Source organism: Balaenoptera acutorostrata, chromosome 2, assembly GCF_949987535.1.
Source record: "Balaenoptera acutorostrata chromosome 2, mBalAcu1.1, whole genome shotgun sequence".
In the NCBI taxonomy this organism is placed as follows: Eukaryota; Metazoa; Chordata; class Mammalia; order Artiodactyla; family Balaenopteridae; genus Balaenoptera; species Balaenoptera acutorostrata.
In genome coordinates this window covers 174,320,468-174,335,524 of record NC_080065.1, presented here as the reverse complement: position 1 = coordinate 174,335,524, position 15,057 = coordinate 174,320,468, and the positions used below count along the sequence as shown (strand labels likewise).

Genomic DNA, 15,057 nt, shown 5'->3' with positions numbered 1-15,057 from the left:
GGCTCATGGGCTGTAGAGCGCAGGCTCAGGAGTTGTGGCGCACAGGCTTGGTTGCTCTGCAGCATGTGAGATCTTCCCGGACCAGGCCTTGAACCCGTGTCCCCTGCATTGGCAGGCGGATTCTTAACCACTGCGCCACCAGGGAAGTCCCTGATCTCATTATAATAACTGATTACATTTGCAAAGACCCAAACCCATTTGGACTTGTGATGCAAATAGGATCATATTCTGAGATTCTGGGGGGACATGAATTTTAGGGGGATCCTACTCATGCTGGCACAGGGACCTTTCAGCAAATAATCTTAAGTGATTTCTTAGGCCCTTCCCAGGAAGGGAATAATATCTATATAAATTGAAGTCTGTGCATAAGTCCAATTTGTCAGTTCCTTGGCCTGAGTTAGGTTTGCCCCACTGTGTCATTCTGTTAGCCTCAGAGTACAGACCACAGCAACTGAAGGGCTGGGTGTGGGTGGGGGCTTGGAGCCAGGCCTAGGGGTCCCAACCCAGCTTCACATCTGGGGCAGTGCCAAGCAATCTGGACTTCGTTTTCCTTGTCCATCACATAGGGATAGTCATAACCCCACCCTCCTACATGCTGCTAGGACTAAACAAGGCGACGGGTGCATGCAGAGAGCTTGACTCTGGGCCTGGCCCAGGAGCGGCACCCAGGAAACCAGAGCCGGTTCTGGGCTCCTTTCCCATGCCTCCACTTCCTGGGTCTCCTTCCAAAATCCAGAATCTGGAGAATGTGGGCCTCTTGTGCCGTCAACAGCATCTCATCCTGGGCTCCCACAGCTGATGGCTAATATTGTGGGTCAGTCATGAGCTGCAACCCAAGAGGGCGCCGGGATTCAATGAGGATTCCTGCAGAGAACGGGGTCCCACTGAACCTTGTGGCCTGAGAAGGCTTCCCCCTCTCCCCATCTCAGTTCCCTGGGCCGCCCTGTGCTCCCCTGGAAGGTTCTAGAGTCCGTCCGAACTGGGGATGGATTTTGTCTTTTCTGTGTATGCCCATGGCACCCTGGCAAGTGTATCTAGGACCATTTCTCTGTCCTCTCACTGCCTGCTTCCAAAGGTCCCAAGGTCCTCACCTTATCGCATTATGTATCTTAAGCATTTTAACCCCCTTGACCCAGTGTGCCCTATAAGTTCCCCCATTTCACAAACGAACAGCCTGGGGCTCAGTGAGGGGAAGCACAGAGAAGCAAGATGGCAAAAGCAGAGCAGGGCAGAGGCTCAGGTGGGCCTTGCCTTAACAAGGGTGTGATGAAGCCCCCACCACCAGGACCAAGGCCAAGATCAAGGTCAGCTCCTGCCCCTCCAACCTCCCTCCCACACACCAGACCTGGTCCCATCTCCTGGCCTTTGCCCAGGCTGTGTCCACTGCCTGACAGGCCTTTCACCCAGGGTTATTCCAGGGTTTCTCTGCCCTGGCACTGCTGACATTTGGGGCCAGATCATTCTTTGCCATGGGGGGCTGTCTGTGCTTTATGAGATGCTGAGCAGACCCAGTAGATGCCAGTAAAACCACTCCCGGTTGAGAACCACTGGTTTAGAGGATCCCAAGCTTTTCACTTTGCAAACCAAATCCTTGGTTTTTGCACACAGTACCCACCCCCTAAGAAAGCCATGTTTGGAAAGATGCCATCACACTATGGGTTCTTTCAAGTAATGATTCACAGCCCATTTTTATCAGCTGTCAACCACCAGGAGAGTCAACAGGATAGACTATCAACTAATAAACTGAGACAAGTGATGGGAATGTAGAAATGCCCTTTGTCAACCACCAGGAAGGTAGCTGGTTCAGGCAGGATCATAATAGACACTAAGGCTGATGATAAGAGGGGTGGAAAGAACAGGTGATTGGTGTAGACACAAAGGATCTGCTCGCAAAATACCTACCAGTGACAAAAGGAAAAACAGAGCCTCATGGTGGAGACCCTTGTTGTCAAGGTGTGAAATTAGAGGACACAAGACCACCCTCACTTCTTTTTTTTTTCATATTTATTTATTTATTTATTTGGTTGTGTCCAGTCTTAGTTGCAGCATGTGGGCTCTTTAGTTGCAGCAGGTGAGCTCCTTAGTTGCAGCTTGCCAGCTCCTTAGCTGTGGCATGCGAACTCTTAGTTGCAGCATGCATGTGGGATGTAGTTCCTGGACCAGGGATCAAACCCAGGCCCCCTGCATTGGGAGCGTGGAGTCTTAAGCACTGTGCCACCAGGGAAGTCCCAAGACCACCCTCACTTCTGACACCAACTGCAAGTTTACGAGTCCTAAGACCACCCTCAGGTTCAATAATTGTCTAGAAGGATTCACAGAACTCACTGAAAATTGTTATACTCACAGTTACAGTTTATGACAGTGAAAGGATATAAGTTAAAAACAGCCAAGAGAAAAGTCTAGGAGAAATCCAGGCATGGGTTTCCAGAAGTGCCCCCCTCCCCCGACAGTGCAGTCAGGAAAGAGTTATTTTCCTGGTAATGATGTGTGACAACCCACATGGTGTACTGCCAACCAAGGAGGCTCATCCAAGACTCAGCGTCCAGAGTTTTTATTGAGGGGTCCAAGGTCAACTGTCCATGTGGCTGACCTGTAGTCTCCAGACCATCTGGAGGTCAAGCTGAGACCATATGGCCTGAGGCCCCCATCATAAATTAGACTATTTGGTGTGGCCCAAGGTTCCAGGTAAACAAAGACACTCTTCTTAGGCAGGACATCCCAGAAGTTTAGAAGGCACCTCCAAAGAGTCAACGGCAAAGGCCAGACTCTCTTTGAATCAGGTTCAGTTCTTTACTACACACAAGATAACACCCAGTGGAGGGACCAGATGGCAGGGGGGCCTCCTGATGTGGTGTCCTGAGAAGAGTACATCACTGATTCTGTGGTTCTGCCAAGAATGTAGGGCCTGACCCTGGACATAAGGATATACTGATAGCTCCAGATTGAGGGTCATCTACAGAATGAAAAGGCTGTATTCTTTTTTCCCAACAGTTTTATTGAGATATAATTCACACACCATACGATTTGACCATTTAAAGGGTCCAATTCAAGGGTGTTTTTAGTATATACACATGTATGTGCGACCATCATCACAATCAATTACAGAACATTTTTGAATGGCTCAACATTGTAAATCAACTATACTTCAATTAAGAAAATAAAAATTTTTTAAAGTATTGTAAAAAAAAAGATTGGCACAGCAATGTAAATCAACTATATTTCAATAAAAAAAAAAGAAAAGTAGGGGGCTTCCCTGGTGGTCCTGTGGTTAAGAATCCACCTTCCAATTCAGGAGACACGGGTTCGATCCCTGGTCAGGGAACTAAGATCCCATGTGCTGTGGGGCAACTAAGCCGGGATGCCCTAGAGCCCATGCATCACAACTAGAGAGAAGCCCACGTGCCACAACAAAGATCCCACCTGCCACAACTAAGACACAACACAGCCAAATAAAAAATTAAACAATTTTTTTAAAAAAGTATTGTAGAACATTTTCATCACTTCAGAAAGCAACCTCATACTCTTTAGCTTTCATACCAGCCTTCCATCCTCCCACCGGCCCTAAGCAACCACTCATCTGTCTTCCATCTCTATTTAAAACCATCAGAGCCATGAAGGCCAGGGAAAGATTGAGAAATGTTCTAGGCTAAAGGGGCAGTTGGAGGCCAAATGGAGTCTGGAGACTGCCCGGTGGTGCCGCCCTAGTGGTGGTGTTGGATTCATGCAGTGGCAAGCAGGTTTTGTAGGAGAGTGTCCTTGTTTGGGGGATAGCGTCAGGGTGATAGGGCAGCATGTCTGCCAATTGCTCCGGGATGATTCAGAAAGAAAAATCGCTACGATGAGTGGCGATGTAGAGAACAAGGAGCAGGGGGCAAACATGATAAAATTCCACCTTCGGGGAATCCAAGTGAAAGGGGGTTCTTTGGATGGTTCTTGCCATGTTTCTGCAAGTCTGAAATTATTTCAGAAGAAATTATTAAAATGATTTAAATTTTTATTTAATTGTTTTAAGTTATTGAAATTTTAAAAAATCATTGAAATTTTTATTTTTCTTTATTAAAAAGTATGTTTTAATTTAATAACATTTATCAAATATATCAATATTACTTTTTCTCTCTTTCATTTTTCACATATATTTGCAATCATTGCAATGTAATCACTACTGTATTGCATTTTTTTTAATTAATAGATTTTTTTTGAGCAGCTTTGAGTTTACAGAAAAGTAAACTGTAAAGTATAGAGTTCCCCTTGCAACAGTTTCCCCTATTATTATTATTTTTTAAACATCTTTATTGGAGTATAATTGCTTTACAATGGTGCACCAGTTTCTGCTTCATAACAAAGTGAATCAGTCATACATATACATACGTTCCCACATCTCCTCCCTCCTGCGTCTCCCCCCCTCCCACCCTCCCCATCCCACCCCTCCAGGCGGTCACAAAGCACCGAGCTGATCTCCCTGTGCTATGCGGCTGCTTCCCACTAGCTATCTATTTTACATTTGGTAGTGTATATATGTCCATGCCACTCTCTCACCCTGTCACATTTTACCCCTCCCCCTCCCCATATCCTCAAGTCCATTCTCTAGTAGGTCTGTGTCTTTATTCCCGTCTTGCCACTAGGTTCTTCATGACCTTTTTTTTTTTTTTCCTTAGATTCCATATGTATGTGTTAGCATATTGTATTTGTTTTTCTCTTTCTGACTTACTTCACTCTGTATGACAGACTCTAACTCCATCCACCTCACTACAAATACCTCCATTTCATTTCTTTTTATGGCTGAGTAATATTCCATTGTATATATGTGTCACATCTTCTTTATCCATTCATCAGATGATGGACACTTAGGTTAACATTTTGCACTGGGATGGTGTATTTGTTACAATCGATGAATGAATATTGATACATTACAAATAAGGCCACAGTTTACATTAGGGTATTGTACATTCCATGGGTTTTCACAAACACAAGATGTCATATATCCACAATTACATGATCCTACAGAATAGCATATTCTTTTAAAATTATTTTAAAAGAGAGAGAAGGGGAGAGAGGGAAGAAGAAAAGGAAGAAAGAAAGTCAAAGTCACTCTCCTGGTCTTTCTCCCTCTCGCCTGTGCTGGAGCCATCACCCTCTCCTGCCCACCGTCAAAGATCAGCTCGACAGCAATGGAGTGGGGAAAGAGGTGTTCGGACCTGGTCCACTGCCCATCAGTCGTGTTACATTCCAGAATCCAACCTGAGCCAGGAGCCCCTGCCCCATCCCCCTCCTGAGCCATCAGTCCCCAGAGACCCCTCAGCCCCAGGACCCCACTTGGCAGATTCACTGTCCTTCTGTTTTATTTTAGATAGGACACTAAAAGCACACGCAACAAAGGAAAAATAGATTAATTGGACTCTATCGAAATGTAAAACGTTTGTGCATCAAAAGACTATCAAGGGCTTCCCTGGTGGCGCAGTGGTTAAGAATCTGCCTGCCAATGCGGGGGACACGGGTTCAAGCCCTGGTCTGGGAAGATCCCACATGCCACGGAGCAACTAAGCCCGTGAGCCACAACTACTGAGCCTGCGCGTCTGGAGCCTATGCTCCACAACGGGAGAGGCCGCGACAGTGAGAAGCCTGCGCACCGCAATGAAGAGTGGCCCCCGCTCGCCGCAACTGGAGAAAGCCCTTGCACAGAAACGAAGACCCAACACAGCCAAAAATAAAATAAACTAAATAAATAAATAAATAAAAAGTTGAACCTTCTTTAAAAAAAAAAAAAAAAAAAAAGACTATCAAGAGGGCTTCCCTGGTGGCGCAGTGGTTGAGAATCTGCCTGCTAATGCAGGGGACACGGGTTCGAGCCCTGGTCTGGGAAGATCCCACATGCCGTGGAGCAACTAGGCCCGTGAGCCACAACTACTGAGCCTGCGCGTCTGGAGCCTGTGCTCCGCAACAAGAGAGGCCGCGATAGTAAGAGGCCCACGTACCGCGATGAAGAGTGGCCCCCACTTGCCACAACTAGAGAAAGCCCTCGCACAGAAACGAAGACCCAACACAGCCAAAAATAAATAAATAAATAAATAAAAGAGTATAAGTGAAGGCTTTAAGAATTAATCATTTAAAAAAAAAAAAGACAGGGCTTCCCTGGTGGCGCAGTGGTTGAGAATCTGCCTGCTAATGCAGGGGACACGGGTTCGAGCCCTGGTCTGGGAAGATCCCACATGCCACGGAGCAGCTGGGCCCGTGAGCCACAATTGCTGAGCCTGCGCGTCTGGAGCCTGTGCCCCGCAACGGGAGGGGCCGCGATGGAGAAAGGCCCGCGCACCGCGATGAAGAGCGGTCCCCGCACCGCGATGAAGAGTGGCCCCCGCTTGCCGCAACTGGAGAAAGCCCTCGCACGAACCGAAGACCCAATACAGACAAAAATAAATAAATTAATTAATTAAAAAAAGAAAAATAAAAAAAAATAAAAATAAAAAATAAAAAAAAAAAAGACAAAGCTGGACTTAAAAAAAAAAAAGACTATCAAGAAAGTGGAAAGGCAATGCACAAAATGGGACAAAATATTTGCAGACCATATAGCCAATAAGGGATTAATATCCAGAATATATGAAGAACTCTTATAACTCAAAAACAACAACAAAAAAGGACAAACAACCTAATTTAAAAATAGGCAAAGGACTTGAATAGATATTTCGCCAAAGATGATACACAAATGGCCAATAAGCACGTGAGAAGTTGCTCAAAATCCCTAGTCATCAGGGAAATGAAAACCAGAACCACAAGGAGATACCACCTCCCACCCATCAGGATGGCTACTATCAAAACAACAGAAACTAACAAGTGTCCATGAGGATGTGGGGAAATTGGAACCCTCATGCACTGCTGGTAGGAATTTAAAATCGTGTGGTAGCTATGGAAAACAGTCTGGCAATTCCTCAATAAGATAAATATGGAATTAGCATATGATCCAGCAATTCTACTCATAGGTATATACCTGAGAGATTTGAAAACAGGGACTCAAACAGATACTTGTACTCGCACATCCACAACACTAGTCACAACTGCCAAAAGGTGGAAACAGCCCAAATGTCCATCAGTGGATGAAAGGGTAAACAAAATGTGGTCCATTCATACACTGGAGTATTACTCAGCCATAAAAAGGAATGAAGCACTGACACATGCTACTATATGGATGAAATCTAAAAACATCATGCTGAAAGAAAGAAGCCAGACACAAATGGACAGATAGTGTATGATTCCATTTATGTGAAATATCCAGAACAGACAAATCCACAGAGACAGAAAGCAGATTAGTGGTTGGGGGTGGGGGGGGGCAGGGGGGCGTGCTTCAGCAGGGGATGGGGAGTGACTACTCATGGGGATAGGGTCTCTTTTTGGGGTGATGGAAATGTTCTAAAATGGACTGTGGTGGTAGTTGCCCAGCTCTGGGGATATACTAAAAACCATTAAATTGGACCCTTTAAAATGGGTGAATTGTATCTCACTAAACCTGTGAGATAGAAGAAAGAAGAAGAAAGAAGATTCAAGAGAAAGAAGCCCCACGCATGGCTCTTTGGCGGGAGCACGGCTGGCAGGGAGGGTCTGGCACTGCTGGCCACAGCCAGGCCCTACGTGCCTCTTGGGCAGCAACCTGAAGCCCAAGAGGGAGCTGGTTAATTTGCTTTGGAAATTTGGATCTAGAAGTCCATCCTGGCTCCGGGTCCCTGTGCTGAGAACGGCTTCCCTGCCTCGGGCCTCCGCCCCTGCCCCTGGGATGCCAAGGTTTTTCTCCGTGGTGCTGTTGCAGGAGTAACAACTTCTGCTTGGCTCAGGGGGAAAATATGCTGAGATTCAGCATCATAGGAACCTGGACAGGCCACAGGGGACAGTTCTGGTCTGTGCTAAGCGGGAGAGCTGGCTCCAGGCCAGCACGGCTCTGCAGACACAGGGGACCACTCAGAAGTGGAAACCCCAGGGCAGGAGCTGGGATTTCCTCTCTACCTCTGGTCATGCATGGGGCAGGGGGTGCGGGACCTCCACTCACAGAGCCTGGTCACCTTTTCCTACCTGCACTGCAGGGCAGCTGGGTGGGGGGATGAAGGGAGGGGGGGCAGGCGGGCGCACATTGACCTCTGCAACAGGGACAGATGTGGGGAGGTCATATTGGAAATTTGACTACTGGCTGCTTTCAGGATTCAAAGGAAGTAACTGCTAATGGGGATGGGGTTTCTTTGGGGGGTGAAAAAAATGTTCTAGAACTAGACAGAGGTGAGAGTTGCACACTATCTTGAATATACTAAATGCCACTGAGTTGTTCCCTTTAAAATGGTTACTCTTCTGGTATGTGAATCTCACCTGCATAAAAGAAAAAGAAAAGAGAAGAAAAGTAAAGGAAAAAATCCATCTTGCTGCTGAAGAACCCAGGGTGGCCAGGGTTTCAGAGGGACCTGATGAAAGAAATTTTCACCTATTGAAATATAGAGAAGTCATTCTGGCTTATACAAGAGTTAACTTGAATTTTATGCTAACTAAAATAGCCTGTTTGCGGCCTGTCATACATATGTTGTACATCTGCTTTAATTATTTAAGAAAAGGGGACGTTGACCAGAAGTAAAGAGTGTCCACATTAAAAATAAAGATTAAATGCCCCTCTTCCTGGGATGCCAATGCTGGTCCCCCTTTGATGATAAGACTCCCTTCCCAGGTGCAAGGCCATGCTAACTCGCTGGGTACGTGCTGGTCTGTTCTTTTTTTTGAACCACTGAAGAGATGTAACCCTGACTTGTTTAATGTTCTTTGTTCTGACAAGATAGAAAACTGTGCTGAAAACGCCGCTGCTCCGGACCAGCTTCTCAGAGTAAGCTGGGGAGATGGCTTCCGAGCTAGTCCTTAGTTTGGCTCAAATAAAAGTCTTTTCTATTCTTGTTATAGATTGTTTATTGATAACAGACCCCTGTATAGGGCAGCCATCCAGTGGAGCAAGTGAGTTTTGGAGCCAGATGTAAGTTCAAATTCTGACTCTTGCATTTACCAGCTGTGTGACGTGTAAGAAGTCAAGCCTTCTAATTGCCTCGGCTGTCAAGGGGAGATCACAACACTTCCTTGAAGACCAGTTTGGGGATTAAAACTCAATTTGGAGGGACTTCCCCTGTGGCACAGTGGTTGAGAATCCGCCTGCCAATGCAGGGGACACAGGTTCGATCCCTGGTCCGAGAGGATCCCACATGCCGCGGAGCACCTAAGCCCGTGTGCCACAACTACTGAGCCCGCGTGCCACAGCTACTGAAGCCCACGCGCCTAGAGACCATGCTCCGCAACAAGAGAAGCCACCACAATGAGAAACCCGCGTACCATGATGAAGAGTAGCCCCCGCTCGCCACAACTAGAGAAAGCCCATGTGCAGCAACGAAGACCCAATGCAGCCAAAAAGTAATTAATTAATTAATTAAAAAAATTTTTTTAAAAACTCAATTTGGAGATTCAACTAACTGGGACAGTGCCTGGCATATAAAAAGCACTTGATAGAAAGGAATCATGTCCATCCAATGGAACACAATCCATGAAGCAATGAAAAGGAAAGAAATACTGACACGTGCAACGATATGGACAGATCTCAAAACAATGATGCTAATTGAAAGAAGACAAAGAGTACTTACTGTACAGTTCCACTTATAGAAAATTCTAGAAAGTGCGTACTAATCTAGAGTGACCCAAAGTGGATGCTTGAGAAAGAAGGGGAGGGGCAGGTGGGAGGGATTAGGAAGTGTCCTGTTATTGTCTTGTTATTGTGATGTAACAAGAAATCTATATCTGGTCTTCATCCCCAGCTCCTGGCATAGAGCTCCTAAAACCCCTGTCATCTCCTAAGTGATAAGAGCAACAGGAGTATCTTTTGCTAAAATATTTGGTTTCCGTCCCCAGTTTCTGAAATAGGAGTGTCTTTTGTTGTTCATAACAAGCCACTTTCAACCACACCTGAGCTTCTGGTACTAAGGTGACTTCCAGAAAGCACCTAAAGATGAGGGCTGGTTGCCCGAGGAACTAACCACACAATTAGAGGGTTGGACCTTTCAGTTCTACCCCCTGAACCTCCAGGGAGAGCAGAGGGGCTGGAGGTTGATACTGAATCACTAATAACCAATGATTTAATCAGTGGTGCCTATGTCGTGAAGCCTCCATAGAAACCCAGAAGGGTGGGGTCAGAGAGCTTCTGAGTTGGTGAACACGTGGAGGTGCTGGGAGGGTGACCTTGTCCAGAGAGGGCACGGAAGTTCTGTGCTCCTTCCCACATACCTTGTCCTGTGCATCTCCTCCATCTGGCTGTTCCTGTATCCTTTATTTAAAAAAACAAAAAACAAACAACAGCAACAAAAAAGTAATTGTAAAGTGTTTTCCTGAGTTCTGTGAGCCATTCTAGCAAATTGTTGAACCCAAGAAGGGGGTCTTTGGAACCCATGATGTATAACTGGTCTTTCAGAAATCCTGGAGGCCTAGCCTTGCGACTGGCACTGGAAATGGGGCCAGTCTTGTGGGACTGAGCACTTCACCTGAGCGCTCCACGTGTGGGGTTTGCGCTAACTCCAGGGGGGCTAGTGTCAGAATTCCTTGGTGTGGAAAACCCACACGTCTGGTGTCAGAAGTGCTGCGGGTAGAAGACAGCAAACAGTTTTCTTTTAGGTCCTGAGGGACTTTTGGGGGGGTGACGGTTGTGTCCACTCTCTCGATTGCGGTGGTGGTTTCACGGGTGGATACATGTGTCAAAACTTAGCCAGTTGAATACATATGTGCAGTTTATTGTATGTCGGCTATACCTCAATCAATCTGTTTATAAAAAACATACTTTTCTGATGTTTAGAGTGCACATAATTTTATTTGTTGCTGTTTCATTTTCTGTTTGGGTTTTTGTTTAATTTTTAATTTTTTAATAAATGTTTTTGATTTCATCATTATAATTTTAATCAGTAGGAATTTTAATGTCACATATACTTTTTAAAAATATAAAGACTTGGGGCTTCCCTGGTGGCGCAGTGGTTGAGAAACTGCCTGCCAATGCAGGGCACACGGGTTCGAGCCCTGGTCTGGGAGGATCCCACATGCCGCGGAGCAACTAAGCTCGTGAGCCACAACTACTGAGCCTGCGCGTCTGGAGCCTGTGCTCCGCAACAAGAGAGGCCGCGACAGTGAGAGGCCCGCGCACCGCGATGAAGAGTGGCCCCCACTCGCCGCAACTGGAGAAAGCCCTTGCACAGAAACGAAGACCCAACACAGCCAAAAATTAAAAATAAATAAATAAATAAATAAATAAATAAATAAATAAATAAAAATATAAAGACTTTTAAAAGCTGTATTTTACAATATGATATCAAGAACACAGAGCTGATACAGTTTGTATAGGTAATCATTTTGACTATGTAAGAAATCTGATCAGAATACTGTTATGGTGAAAGAAAAGCACCTTCTTTTTAATCATTCATATTCAGCAATAGTGAAAATGCTCTATGTATGCATTGGCTCTGAATAACACGTTTCATTTCTGTTTCAAACTTGCTATGCTATTACTGTTTTGATGATTACATAGTTCAACATAAAAAGGCATTCCCACTCAGATTCTCAATAATAAGCCTGATGAGGCAGATAACCTCCCAAACATAAAAGCTTTTAAGACAAGTATTATGCAAATAAAGCATGGATATGAAACTCACTATAATTGGGATTAAAAAGACAACTATAAGAATACTGCACATTGAGGCCTATTGTGTTTTTGTGCACTCACCTTGCATTCCCTGCCCTTCTTCCTCCTCTTTGAAGTGCTAAAGTGTATTTATACTAGAAAGTTACTAATAGACTTAATAGGAGAACTATGTGTTTGAAAAAGCAAGACTTTCTAGATAAGAAATCTCCAAATATTTTCTATTTTATGTTTTTATGACCTTCTTTATAAAGTGTTTTATGTGCAACACCTGCAGACAGAAATAAATCTACATTTCACTCAATTCCAATCGAATATATCAGATACAAAATATAGACATGAAACAAAGTATGATAGCAGCAGTGATTCTTGGGGACAGCATGTGCACAATCCAATCTTTTGCTATCTATTTACATCACAGCGGTCAGAACAGAAACGTGCCGAAACTCCCTTTCCCATTCCACTTGAACTGGTTCCCCACAATTGAAACAAACATCTCCTGTGACATTAAGTTGTCATCAGCTTTCGTGATCCCCAGTTCACTCAACCTTTTCTTCTTCATCTGGCCTTTTTTGTGTGGAGGCAGCAACTAGTTCATTTACAATTTCGCAATTGCTTTCAACTTGCTCAGAAAGGTCAGCTCTCACATAAAGCTCCATTTTACCAGTTGCACGTTGAATCAGCTCTTCTAGATCCACTCTTTCAGCTACATCTGTCTCTCCACTTGTCTGAACTTTAAGTGCTTTATTTTCTTCAGTTTCGTCTTGGGCATTTTCTTGCAGGTCAGAGAAAATTGTAGGTTTCACCAAGACAACACCATAACCTTCGTTATTATGTATGACATTATTCACCACGGATATTTTGGGAATGTCATAATGTTCATCTAAGAAGTTCTTAATGAGGATCCCTTCTTGGCAGTGATCCCTTCCTTGCAGTGATGGATCCGATCGTCACTCAGGGTGCACTTACTCCCGGGATATATTTCTATACCTGCACCCTTGGCACCATATAAATCTGAGTTCTTCATTAAAAATTCTGCTGGTGGGCTTCCCTGGTGGCGCAGTGGTTGAGAATCTGCCTGCTAATGCGGGGGACGCGGGTTCGAGCCCTGGTCTGGGAAGATCCCACATGCCACGGAGCAGCTGGGCCCGTGAGCCACAATTGCTGAGCCTGCGCGTCTGGAGCCTGTGCCCCGCGACGGGAGGGGCCGCGATAGAGAAAGGCCCGCGCACCGCGATGAAGAGCGGTCCCCGCACCGCGATGAAGAGTGGCCCCCGCTTGCCGCAACTGGAGAAAGCCCTCGCACGAACCGAAGACCCAACACAGCCAAAAATAAATAAATAAATAAATAAATAAATAAATAAGAAAATCCTTTAAAAAAAAAAAAAAAATTCTGCTGGTGTTCGTACTGTGACTCCTGTAGTTTCACACTGTAGTTTTCCAATGTAGTCTTGCCACGGTGAATAATTAAGATTCCTTCCACGGCATCATGCTGAACAAATTTTATGCTTGAGATTTTAATATCCGCACCCGTACAATCCACAAAAGTGTCTCCTTTGCCTCCCTTTTCTATCCCAATATCATCTGGTGGACCATACCCTTCCAACTCAATGGAGTCAGCAGTGGAGAATGTACCATGCACCACGTAATGGCCAGGACAAACAACAACAGTGTCACCCTCATAGCAGGCATTTACAGCAGACAATGGATCACTATGGGACTGAATTTCTATTTCCTCCTTACAAGGCTCTGGACAAAGCTTATCCCTGAGCAGGGACTACAGCAGACTAGTCGTCATGGTGGAGGAGACCACATGGGTGACCTTCTGGCCATTTGGACGGATGCCCTTTGCTTGTATATTAGCATTCTTCTGATAACCAAACACATATCTCAACAAAGGATTCTCAATGAGTTTTAGCTTTCGCTTCAACTGTTCGATCTCTGAATACAATTTTAACTCTTCCAGCATGGAGACGTTTTCCTGCTCAGAATCAGAGTTACAATTTGACAAACAGCTTCTCAGATTTAAAAATTTCCTGTAACTCACCTCACATTGAGTCAACAGATTTTTTTTTTTATTTTTTTTTATTTTTGGCTGTGTTGGGTCTTCGTTTCTGTGCGAGGGTTTTCTCTAGTTGCGGCAAGCGGGGGCCACTCTTCATCGCGGTGCGCGGGCCTCTCATTATCGCGGCCTCTCTTGTTGCGGAGCACAGGCTCCAGATGCGCAGGCTCAGTAGTTGTGGCTCACGGGCCTAGTTGCTACGCAGCATGTGGGATCTTCCCAGACCAGGGCTCGAACCCGTGTCCCCTGCATTAGCAGGCAGATTCTCAACCACTGCGCCACCAGGGAAGCCCGAGTCAACAGATTTTGATAGTCAACAATAAGTCCTGAAGGAACTTGGTCTTCAAGAATGTCATAATGCAATCTCAGTCGAGGTTCAACACCTCTAACAAAATAATCATACTCCTCCTCTTCTTCTTCAGCCCAACTCCTCCAAATGTTCTGATAAGAAAACCTGACATGCACAATTGCAAGTGCTGTCTGGTCAAATACTCCAGAATCATCAAACACCACCCACAGCTCCTGCAACCAGTGTTCCTTCAGATCAAGGAGCTCTTTCACACACTCCAAAGTAAAAGTGCTCACTTGAGATTCACAGAGGTACGGGTCCGGGTCAGCAAGCCTCACCACTGCCTTCAAGGCTGCAAAGTCCACATCTGTGACTGCAACCAGCACCGCGAACACATTAGTGTGCCCGATTGCCCGCCATCCAGATGATTCAAGGACCTGCTCTAAGAACTCAGCTGTGAATTCTTTTACCTCAGAGGCCTTGCAGTCAGCTAAAATGTAATCTCGATAAGCGCTGAATCACTCATAGAACAAAAGTTGACTTTCTGGCACGAAAAGTCATTTCTTCAGTGGTTCTGGTTTATCATGATTGCTACAATCACTGCAGGAATCTTCATCTTCGAACAAACCTTTCTCGAGGGGCCCCGGCTCCTCTTCTGCAGCTCAGCCGGTGCGCTCGGGGTCCGGCGACATAGCCTCCGACGCCAGCCCACCACCTGCCAGCAACCCGTCATCCATTTCAAGTTTCCGCGGGCGGCCGCCCAGCCCAGTAATGCGATGACGCAGCTGCTTCTCTAATAAATTTTTAAAGGTCACTCTCTGTTTACACTTACTACAAAATACTGGCCATATTCCCCTACATTTTTTTTTTTTTAAATGGAGACGCAGGAGAATGGGACACAGGACCAAGGCTTTCAAGGAGGGGGCGACATCTGAGAACTCTGCCGAGTGGGACAAATGGGTCTGAAACATTCTCTTGGACTCTGCCCTGCCTGGGTCTGGGAGAAGCCAGCAGTCCCCAGATGCCCCT

The 15,057-nt window shown here is 45.6% G+C and overlaps 1 pseudogene; it reads right to left on the bottom strand.

Moving 5' to 3' along the window:
- Nucleotides 1–12,101: 12,101 nt before the first annotated feature.
- Nucleotides 12,102–14,765, bottom strand: LOC102998594 (SHC SH2 domain-binding protein 1-like; annotated as a pseudogene).
- Between the last annotated feature and the right edge of the window lie 292 nt (nucleotides 14,766–15,057).